Here is a 12,209-nt window from a genome sequence, read left to right on the forward strand (position 1 = left end):
CTCCTCCCTGTACCACGAGATTATGAGCATTGAAGCAGGAATTCACTAACCTGCTGCTGGACTGAGACAGGGAGTCTGTTGGATATCAAGATATCAGACATGGTTTCGTTTTTTCCTTTTTTGTAATGCAGCAGAGCTGCTTTTCAAAGAAAAATTGTGTGGAATTCAGCTATCTGTTCTATTTGCTATGGAGCGTGGGGCCAGTTGGTTCAGCTCTTCCCGGCATTGTGTTCCCTGATCCCTTGGTTTTCTAGCGTATTCCAAAGATCATGTCTGGAGAGCCACTCATGTTACCCAGCCTTTCATTTCACAGACAGGAAAACCAGATTACCGGACATTACACAATGAGTTAGTGGCAGGTCTTTGAATGCCCAGCGCTATATTCTTTGCACACCTTCATTCATTGAACAGATGTTTTATGCTTCAGATGAGGGTTTTTAGTATCTGAGACCAACATTGACTAATAGAACTTTTTGCAATGATTGAAATGGCCCTGGAGAATTTGAAATGGGATTAGTACTTTGAAGAACTGCCTTTTAAATTTAATTTAAAATTTAAAAGCCACATGTGCCTAGTTGCTACCCTGTTGGATAGTGTAGCTCTAAACCAGTGGTTATTTACTTTGGATGTACAATGGAATCACACAGAGAACTTCAAAAATACTGATTCCTGGGTTTAAATTGGTTTAGAGTAAGGCCTGGGCAATGGAATTTTTAAGGTTTCCCAGTTAATTCTAATGTGCAGCTGAGTCTCAGAGACAATTAATCTAAATTTTGAAACTCCCTGAGGGCAGAAACCATGTCAACTTTATATTCTGTTGACTCCTGTGACAAGGAATTCAGTGAGGAGTTAGCTGTTGTCCAGAATCTCAGGGAACTTAATATCTCCTGAGGAGGCAGAAGACATAACGAGGGGTAAAGAACTGAGAAAGTGCCCTTATCAAATTTCACAAAAGTACAGTGTCATGCAAAGGAAAGGCAATGTTCACTTCTACCTGAGAGAGGAAAGAGCAGGGTGGTCTTCTTGCTGTAATGATTCTGTCAGAGGCATTCCAACCAGGGTGACTCCACCTTGAATGGGACTGGGTAACCTGAGTCTGAAACCTGCTGGGCTGCATCCCCAGGAATTTAGGCATCCTTAGTCCCAGGATGAAACAGGAGATCGGGTAGGACTCATTTCACAAGATACAGTTCACAAAGACCCTGCTGATGAAGGGATATAGAATAAAGAAGCTGGCCAAAACCCACCAAAACCAAGATGGCAATGAAAGCAAACTCTGGTCATCCTCACTGTTCATTATTTGCTAATTGTAATGCATTCTAATGGTAAAAGACATTCCCACCAGTGCCATGACAGTTTACAAATGGCATAGCAATGTCCCAAAGCTACCATATATGGTCTAAAAAGGGGTGGAACCCTCAGTTTTACGAACTCCCCACCCCTTTCCTAGAAAACCTTTGTCTAGCATAAAATGAAGAAATAACATATGCATACTCAGTCAAGTAGCCCATGCCACTGCTCTGCCTATGGATTGGCCACTCTTTTATTTCTTTACTTTCTTAATAAACTTGCTTTCACTTTGCTCTGTGGACTTGCTCTTAAACTTCTTCCTACAAGAAGCCAAGAACCCATGTGGCTTCCCGGGCTGAACCTCAATTCTGGGATTCACCCTGTGACACCTTTTCTGGCCACCAATGAAGGGGCAATGTAGACCTCCCATTGGGATGCCAAATTAAGACTCATGGGCACCATTTAGAACTGTATGGTGGGTGGGTGAGTCTCCCTTTGTCCAGATTCAACTCGCTACTTTTATTTCCCTTTGATGTGGTCACATCTGTCCTTTCCTATGTTCTTTATTTTGGACAGATGGGTAGGTGGCTTCGAGGCCTTTGGCTTGGTAGCCTGATGCGGTCTCCTATTTTCTGGGTGTCCTGGACAGGCAGAAGCACACCTGGCTGGCCACGTCCTTTATAACCCATGTTGTTGCCCCTTCTGTCAGGCCTTTTTTACTTTAGTTTCCAGTGACTGACCATTTTACTTTTTTCTCTCAACGCCCAAATGCATGCTTATCCTTATTTCTTTGTCACATTTGTAGTCTTTGCTTTGGCTCCTTGGGCGATTGTTTAAGGAAGGACATTTGGCTATATGAGGTCCTCTGTTTTGTTGACCCTGGGACACCAGAGTCAGTTGTTCTGTGGCCTCAATTGCATTAGATCTTGTGTCTTTGGGGTTCACTGTTGGCTGCCCCCCGATGCTCTGGGATTTTCAGCATTTGTTGCTGGGACCCTCACTGGCCAGTACTTGGGTACTCTGTTTTTTTCAGCATTTGATATTGTTGGCTGATTCCTAGCACCACCTGGGATACTCAGAGGAGTTTGGAATTGGCATTCCCTCTAGGATTGTGGGTTAGAGGTCCACCCAAGGTGAAACTTGGCCTTACCTTTTCTTGTTATGTCCTAAAGTTATCATTTTCTGTAACACCATTTTCTTTACTTATTGTCACTTTAACACTTTGCTACAGAAGGTGGGAATTTGCTGGGGAAGAGGATTGGGCTTTCGCTAGACTTAGAAAAACTTCTGTTTAGTGGTGATCCTTGTTAGACATGAGGACAATGGTGAATACTGAAGGACTCACTGCTATGGTGTCTTTTAAGCAATTGGGGCAAATTCAGATTAGCAGAGTTTAGCCATATGGACAAGTCCCAATTTTGTCAGAGAGATAATTTGGATCCACCTATCTTTTATAAAATAGTGAATTGTGTTACTATTTCGTGGCTAGAGTTCCAAGTAAAAGCTATTGGACTAAGTTTTGGTTCCCTATCTTAAAATAAGTTTCTTTTTAATTGGTTTTCTTTCAGTAAGATTGCAAGAAATATTGGCTATCAATTCTAAAATATGTTTCCTTTTAAGGCTTCTCAGATTTATATCTGTCCCTTTTCCTTGGAAAAGGTATATCCTTTGCAAGCTCAAAAATGTCTGCTCTAAAGTCCTTCTGGGAAAAGCATTATGGTGCTTGCCTCATACTGTAGCTTAGTGAGTAAAAGTTTGCTCTTTAGTGATGGAGGCCTGCATTCAGTTTCTGTCTTAGAGAAGGAGTTTTTTTCCGGTTTGACACTTACGGGACTTCTGCCATTTTCTTAAACTTTACCACTCCATGGACAGCTTCTGATTTCCTGCCTCGAATTTTTTTTTTTTTTTTCTGAGCTACCTTAGGGGTGATTCCAGATCTTGTAAAAACCGCTTGCCATCTATTTGGAGACATCTCATGGGTCCATGGTTAAGCCATAACCTTAGTTAAGGCTTACTGGTTTTACTTGGGAAAATACTTTTGCAGAAAAACAAACTAACAAAAAAAGTAGCTTAAAAGCCAGAGGTGTTGGCTGTTTGTCCTGCCAAGAGTCTGGTATTAAGAGATCTAAAAGGATTTTTTTTTTTTTTTTTAAAAAAGAGCTCTATTGTTGAGAGTTAGCTTAATTAAACGTGGATAACTAATATACATATATATATATATATGTGTATGTAGTTAAATGGCTTTTATGTTTCTTTTTCTCTTCTTGAATCTTGTTTCTCTGAAATAAGAAAAGCTTTCTTCTTCTCAGATGACTGAATTGTTTTGCTCCCTTTTGTCTTCTTAACACTCTTGAGACCCATATGGAGAGGATGTAAGGTAATTTCTAATATTCTAGAAGTCCTTGGGAAAAACAGAGGAAGGTGCCAGAGACCCCATTTTGGGAAAAACCTCTATTTTCCTTATGGAATCCCAGGAATTGAAAACAGATAGATCCTCCCAAAATCTAAGCCTCTGTTCTGTTTTGCATTCAGTTACCTGGTGTTTTTTACTTTTGCAGGTATCAGAAATTACTTTGGATTGTGAGAGCGCTTTGGTGTGTAATAACTATGTAGGGAATATGCTTTTAGTGATGGCTAATGGCAATTGGGGGGAAGCACTCCGCTCTTTGCACTTTTGGATCAGAGAAGCATGCTTTTGGTCATCTAGAAGGTATAAAAATGTCCCCACCTCCCAATGAGGGGTAAGACTCCTATGGGGGATGGGCTGATTCCCTTTTTTGGGGATCCAGGATTGGGTAAAAAAAAAAAAATGGAATTCTTGATTTTTTGGTGTTTCGCCTTCCAACTGTGCCTGCTTATTGGGCCCTAGAAATTGCATGCTTTCCTGTTCATGTTCCTGAAAGGATTCCACCTTGAAGCCAGTAATCCAAGTAAGAAAAACCTAAAAACTGACAAATGAAAAATTTTACAGCTACTAGATCTTCTTCTGTCTATTTCTATTTGTCGTGTGTGTTATTTATAGAAAAGAGATCTAACTGACTTAAAGAAAAATAAGCAGTTAAATCAAATACTTTATTGGAAAAAATGGAAATTTTAATACCTTTCAGTTCATATGACTTTAGTAATTTTGAGGAAATAAAGACAGTTTTAAAGATTATTGGGGCTGGGCATGGTGGCTCACACCTGTAATCCCAACACTTTGAGATGCCAAGGCAGGCAGATCACTTGAGGTTGGGAGTTCAAGACCAGCCTGGCCAACATGGTGAAACCCCGTATCTATTAAAAATACAAAAAATTAGCTGGGTGTGGTTGTGTGCTCTTGTAATTCCAGCTACTTGGGAGGCTGAGGCAGGAGAATTGCTTGAACCCAGGAGGCGGAGGTTGCAGTGAGCTGAGATCATGCCACTGCACTTCAGCCTGGGCAACAGAGTGAGACTGTTTAAAAAAAAAAAAGTTTCTGGTAAAATAAAAATGTCTTCAAAATTTATACATTTATACATTTGGTCTAAATTAGGCAAGTCAGATACTATGTTTACTAAACTACATAAATGCTTAATTGTCTTTTGATAATTGCTCAACTTACCTGCTTTGGAGCAATTAGATTGTATGTAAGGCCTACTGATGGACATATGTTGTTAGCCATGTCCCCGGCTTTTGCTGGAAAGAGTTATACCTTATTTGCACTTCTATCTGATGTTCTAGGCTCTGCACCTGGTACATAATTAACATAACTTACCAGGTTTTTCACCAAAAATAAAAGTTGCTAATAGTTAACATTGTAACATAAAATCGAAACTACTGATTGAAGAGTTTTCCATGCAAGTGTGTAAAGAAAGTAGAATGTGTTTTTGGTAAAAGATTATAATAAGCCATGGGAAACCTTTTTTTTTTGCCAGTTTAGAGGGTTAAAGAATTGTTTTAGGTGAGATAGGATAAAGCTGAAGGCTTGAGCAAGTTGTGGAAGGTTCATGAAAAATTAACCTTGTAAATAATTCTGTGTGTGAGCAAGTAGACTAAAATTAAAAGGATTTTATTCAATATTTCTATAAATTAAATATTGAAATAAAAGCACACTGATGCAAAATCTGGGCCCATGTGTCAGAATAATGAGGCTTTTTGGAACACTAATATGCTCCTTAATAGAAAATAATAAAGCGTTATCAAAGGTTTGTGGAAATCTTACCTATGGTCAAACAAATTAAACTTGAATAAATGTGTTTATAATATTATATTTAAAATTAGCTTTAGTGTTAATGATGCACTAATGCAAAAGTGAAATTTGGCTTTCTCTCTTGAACAAGATTTTCATGTAATATTAAAAGATAATAAAAGACTTATGTTTGTCTTTTGAATAAACAATGGGAAAAGAAAGGAGAGAAAGGAGACAGATTGTTTGGAAAATTAAGTCTCCACTTTATCAATGAGGAAGTTATTACATTTTTGAAATTTTGAGTTATTGTTTTAGATAAATAAATGATTTATGGCAACCTGGAATTCTGTCTTAAATTATCAAATGTTTCACAGCTTTGATATTTGACAAACTTGCCAAAATCAAATTGTAAATTGTTTTCTTATCCTATTAATCTTTTTAAATACTACGTCTCCTAAAGTCCAAAAATGACATATTTGGATTACTTGGTATATTAAAATCATACAGGAAACATTGTCAAACACGAAATAGTGTTTGGCTTTCTTTGGGTTTTATTTGTATAAATGTGTTATTGGTATGTGTTTCCAAATTATGTGAAACTCCTATAATTTTGACATGAATTAGTGAATGTGAACAATAATACCCATAACTGTTATGTTAAATTGCTGTGTACCACAGAGGTAACTGGATTTCCTTGTCAATTGCATCTTTGACTGTGGCTGCTGTAAGACTTTTTGTCCTCCACAGACAATGGTGTGTTGCTTTCATCCTCTTCAAAAGATGGTTTATAGTCAGATATAGGATTTTGATGAGTACTTTTAAATGCACGTCTCTGATAAGTTGGGAAAGTGTACCATTAAAATAGAGAGGAAACATACTTCCAAGGCACACTTGGAAAACTGTGTTCATAAATATTGAGCAAAACAGGAATTAATTGCATAGACTGAACTAATAAAAGGCTGAAGTAATCTTTTTATGAGTTTTTGCTTAAAACATTGCTGATCCTTTCTGTTTTTTATTTCAGAGTTGATAAAATGTTTTTCTTTTGAGTTATTTACAGCTTCTAGCAATTGAGAAAAGTATACTACTGTGAACAAAATTTGGAGCACATTTCTTTCTCTCTCCCCTATTTCTTCAGAATTTGGAAACTATGTGAGTATTCTTACCTTATGGTAATATAGTTATTTTCATAAGTGCAGTGAGAGTCTGTTTTTTTTTTTAAATTTTTTTGTAACCAGACAAAATTGAAGAAACTCTTTATTTTTCCAAGGCTTTGACTAGAATGATGTGCTTTCAGATTCAAACAGACTGCTTTAAGGAATTAAAGTTGACTTATAGAGCCAATAAAAGCCACTTGGGAAAATTGGCCTCATACCTTCTCTATGGAGTCCCTGCACAGGGTTCCTAACCTGTGGAAAGTAAAGATTGTCACTTTCTGACAGGCCCAGAAGCCCCAAGTTATCTTGGGTTCTTGAGTGGAGAAGGAGTCACCAAACTCATTCAAGTACTTGCAGGCACAGATAAATTCATGACTGAGCTTAAGGCTTTAAAAAGTCTGATCTAAGATTCCTTACTGAACAAAGTTCCATCAAAGCCAACTTTAAAAATGGGCCTATATGGCAAATAATTATTCTTGCTGCACTTTATATAGAAAATCAGGCCAAGTATAGTAAGGCTAAAGCTTATTTTGCAAACAAATCAGTTCTACCATGATTTGTTTTTAATGAAAATGGGGACCAGAGAGAAAAATTGTTTCAAAAACTATAGTACATCGGTAATTAGCTTCTGGTCTGGTCTGTTGTTTTGGAGATTTTTTCTGCAATTTAGATTGACTGCTTATTTCTGTGAACCAACTAGTGATCTCTGGCTGCTGATCAGAAGAAACAAGAGGAATGGGTAACATACAGATCTAGTTGAGTATTCTAATTCTGGGTACATATTGGAATCAACTGACTACTCCATATTAACTTAGTTCTAACAACTGTCCAGTTCATGGAAAGCCTTCTTATTTAGTTTACTTGGGATAATTTTATTTTGCTTTACTGTTGTGGAAAATATTGCTGTCATCCTCTTTGTGTAGGAATACGGGGTACACTTACTCAACATTTTCTTATATTGAACACTTATTAATCTTTCAGATTTCCATTTTTCACAAGATTCAGTTATGAGTGGCCCTCACCATACTGACACTGACTGAGCTACTCTCTACCCCGAACCAAAGAGACCCTAATAGTTTGATGGGAGTATCATTGCTTCTATTCAGCCTAAAGAAGTTATGAAAGATGGATCTTCATCCCTCTACAACCCCTAGGTTGCAAGCATTCCCTTGCAAAAAGGACGGAGGAAATATGTCAGAGGCATTCAAACCAGAGTGACTCCATCTTGAATAGGGGCTAGGTAAAATGAGAATGAGATATGGTAGGCTGCATTGCCAGGAGGTTAGGCATTCTTCACTACAGGATGAGATAGGAGGCCAGCAGGACTGATTTCACAAGATACAGATCACAAAGACCCTACTGAAAAAGGGAGATGCAGTAAAGAAGCTGGCCAAAGTCCACCAAAACCAAGATGGCAATGAAAGAGACCTCTGATCGTCCTCATTGCTCATTAGTTGCTAATTATAATGCATTCCTCTGCTTATAGACACTCCCAGCAGTGCCACGACAGTTTACAAATGCCATGGGAACATCTGGAAGCTACCCTATATGGTCTATAAAGGGGAATAACCCTCAGTTCTGGGAACTCCTTAGCCCTTTCCTGGAAAACTTATGAATGATACCCCCTTTGTTTAGCATATGATCAAGAAATAACCATTTGTATACTTAGTCAAGCAGCCCGTGCTGCTACTCTTGTCTATGGAGTAGCCACTGTTTGATTCATTGACTTCTTAACAAGCTTACTTTCACTTTACTCTCTGGGATTGCTCTTGAATTCCTTCCTGTGTGAAGCCAAGAACCCATGTGACCTCCCAGGCTAAACCCCGTTTTTGGGTTTTGCCCTGTGAAAATTCTGGTAATGATTTATAAATAAAGAATTCTTTTTCTAGAAATGCATTTGGAACAATAGATATTTCTGTCAGGCAAGTCAAAATTCACGTCTGTAATCCACAATAGGATTACCTGGAATTATGGAAAATCTAATTAAGCGAGCCATATTATCTGAGACCCACAAAAGACACTTAATGTTGTCTTTGAAAGTCCTGCCTGTCTAAGAAGTGTTCCACATGTGCTTCAGAAAATGCTCTGCATTTGTACTAAGCACTTGACTAGTTTGCTGTATCCCATTACTTTTCTTTTACCCTTAACTTAAAAAAAACCAATTACTTTTGATAAATGACACTAATACACCTGAAAAGAAAGAAATAGGTTTCAAAGATTGGATTATTTGAAACAACAATGAGATCATTATGAGGCTATTGGTGATGTCTGCTTTCTTAAAATGAAGAGGGGTGGGAACACTCTGTGGTATATACAGATATACGAAAAAGCCATTTAAAAATGTGGCAGAGTTTAGTCTAATCTCAGTGTGATGGAGGGATTTGGTGAGGTACGTTAGAAAGAAGTTCTTCAGAACAGCCCACCCACACGCTGGTGAAAGTCAAGTTTCTGATCATTGGAAGCAGCTTGACTTTCTGCATGTTCCGTGGCGTCCATCCACATACTCTGATTAAGTTGGATGGATACATGAGGACCCTGGTGGATTATGGGCACAGGATGGATTTCTCAGAATTCTAAAGGCTCTTGGCCGTGATGATTTAAGGCACTCTTCCCTGGCTTTAGCAATTATTTCAAAAGACCACATCAAGCCCTTGTCTGTTATTAAGGCCACCTTGGGACAATTCCTCCTCTCATTGTTTATACCTTACAAAACAGACTATGGAGAGTGGTTCTGTGCAGGACATTAGATTCCAGGGAGAATATGCAGATCGTTATTCTTAGTTCAGTTCTCCACTGCAAATCTTTAAAGAGCTCTCTCAGGTCATTACTTATGAGTGCTTTATTTTTCCCTCTTATAGAACCTGGGCTGGTTGTTTCCATAGAAATAGTTTAAAAGGGGGGACTGTTTTTAAATCAGGGAAGAGAGGGCAAGGTAGATGCTATAAAAATTATCTTTTTCCTCTTGATGTTTCCCCTGCCCTCTCTGCTTTTTCTCTATAAAATGAAGAGTTTAGGTTCTGGTTTTTTTTTTTCACTCTTTATTTTATTTTGAATAAGTTAGTTATCATCTCTGTATCTAGCTTTCCCATTGGTCTATTGAAGTAAAGGACTAATAGCTCAAAGTCTCTAGAGTGTCATTCAACTCTGAGATTCTAGAATTTAATAATGCGGCCAAATCTCCAAACTTGAAAAGAAAAGGTAGAATTGATATTACCTGCTCCTGCAGGAACATGGGTACCTAATTCTACTCTGAACTTTGCCCCTGTACATCTTTCCGCTGTTTCTGAAAGCTTAAAATGTTTTAGGCCAGGCGCAGTGGCTCACGGTTGTAATCCAAGCACTCTGGGAGGCAGAGGCGGGTGGATCACCTGAGGCTAAGAGTTCGAGACCAGCCTGACCAACGTGGAGAAACCCAGTCTCTCAGTAATAATAATAATAATAATAATAATAATAATAATAATAATAATAATAATAATAAGTTAGCCAGGCATGGTGGCCTATGCCTGTAATCTCAGGAGGCTGAGGCAGAAGAATCACTTGAACCCAGGAGGTGGAGGTTGTGGTGAGCTGAGATCGTGCCATTGTACTCCAGCCTGGCCAAAAAGAGCAAAACTCCGTCTCAAAAAAAAAAAAAAAAAAAAAATTTGTTTTAAACCAAATGCTCTTTATTCCTCAAACAGCCCCTTCTCCTGTTGAGGCCAGAAGCAGCACCACTGTCTTCTAACTCTCCCCTCACTGCTGCTTCATTCTCTAACCTAATCTTTTCAGTTCCTGAAACCATCTACATCTGAATGATTTCAAGAATGGCCCCTTTTTCTCAACTCAAGCCTTATTTTTTCTGGTTCAGAACCGTATTACCTCTCACTGAACTATTGCAATGCTTCCAGAAAGTCTTCCTTGACTACACACCCTCCTCTCTCAAGAAACTTTAAGAATCCCCTATGCCTGTGCTGCCTAGATGGTGGCCACTAGCCCCACGTGGCCAGTAAGCTCTTGCAATGTGGCTAGTCCCAACAGAGAGGTCCTTTAAATATAAAATGTACATTCGGTTTTGACGGCTTAGGACAAAAAAATATAAAATATCTTGAGAATGTATATATTGATTCCAAGTTAAAACGATACAATTTTGGGGCATACTGAGTTCAATAAAATACATTGTAAAAATTAAGTTCACTGATTTTTTGAACTTTTTAAAAATATGGTTTCTAGAAAATTTAAAATTACACATGTGACTGACATTATGTTTCTATTGAACAACGCTGGTCTACTTTATCTCATCTCCTCACATACACCTATTATTGCATTTAGCAATCTCTATTGTAATATTGGTTTCTTGTTTCTTCTTAATAGACAGTGGACTCCTAGAGCCCCTTCATGAGGCTTATTCCTTATTGGATTAGTGCATGGTATCCAGGGGTTACAATATGCATTTACGCATTCTTGTTGAATAAACAAAACTCTTATCTTCTTAATTACCTGCTGTGGACCAGGCCGTGTTTTGTGTTACAGCAGTGAGCAGCAAAGAAAAGGTCCCTGCCTTCATAGACTTTATATTTTGTGAATGATTATCATATGACAGGTACTGTACAAAGTACATGCATTGTCTCTTTTTCTCTTGGCACTCTCCCTTTGAGACTGGTCCTAGGGTTTTTCCTTTTTTTTTTTTTTTTTTTTTTTTTTTTTTGAGACAGAGTCTTGCTCTGTCACCCAGGCTGAAGTGCAGTGGTGCGATCTTAGCTCACTGCAACCTCCGCCTCCCGGGTTCAAGCAATTCTCTTGCCTCAGCCTCCCGAGTAGCTGGGATTACAGGCGCACACCACCATGTCAGGCTAATTTTTGTATATTTTTTTAGTAGAGACTGGGTTTCACCATGTTGGCCAGTCTGGTCTCAAACTCCTGACCTTGTAATCTTCCCACCTCAGCCTTCCAAAGTGCTGGATTACAGGTGTGAGCCACTGCGCCCAGCTGGGTTTTTCCCATTTTTAACAGGGCAGTGTGGAGACTTGCAGAGGCTGATTTCCACCTCTAGTGTAGTGAGTTGTAACTCTTGAGCTCTAACCTTCCAACTCCTTCTGATTCCTGAGCCCATCCTCTTAACCGTTTTGTAAGAGCTGGCACTCCTTACCTCCATTTCTCCTGCACACCTCTGACAGCTCGGCTCCTGTCAACCCCCTGACTAGAAATTCTGAATGGATTCCCATTGTCCATCCAGTAAAGTCCTGATTCCTGATACTGGAATTTAAAGACCTGTCACAGTAGCAGGGCCTCTGCATTGTCTAGTCCCAGAAGGCACTATTCCCATGATGCTGTAGGTCACTGGGGCCTCAAGTTGTATACAGAGCAGCCCTGCCAGCTGGGAACTAGACCTTCAAAATGAGATGAAAACTTCCATCTAGGCAAAGTCACTTATTCTCAGCACAGACTCACCAGCCCCTGCAGATATGCATGGGAGACCACTTATAGGCTATTTCCAGCCTCCTATTTTATAGAAGGAGATACTTAGTTAACGCACAGGGAAAAGTATTTTTTCTAAGTTTGCACTACGGTTCAATGGCAGAACCTAAGCTAGATCACTAGAATCTTGACTTTTGGTCTAGAGTTACTTTTCTTGT

General features: G+C 38.9%; 1 protein-coding gene across 2 annotated transcripts in view; it reads left to right on the forward strand.

Moving 5' to 3' along the window:
- The window catches only part of CDH11 (cadherin 11), a 127,515-nt gene that overhangs the window by 47,018 nt on the left and 68,288 nt on the right, over window positions 1-12,209 (forward strand). Inside the window, exon 1 of one of the 2 annotated variants that reach the window (XM_055298715.2) lies at window positions 6,495-6,592. The exons of the other annotated variant lie outside the window; for it this stretch is intronic. The gene's annotated coding sequence lies outside the window, so the exon portion shown is untranslated. Of the gene's footprint in view, window positions 1-6,494; window positions 6,593-12,209 lie in introns of those variants that run through there. 2 annotated transcript variants of the gene reach the window in all.

Source organism: Symphalangus syndactylus, chromosome 11 (assembly GCF_028878055.3).
Source record: "Symphalangus syndactylus isolate Jambi chromosome 11, NHGRI_mSymSyn1-v2.1_pri, whole genome shotgun sequence".
In the NCBI taxonomy this organism is placed as follows: Eukaryota; Metazoa; Chordata; class Mammalia; order Primates; family Hylobatidae; genus Symphalangus; species Symphalangus syndactylus.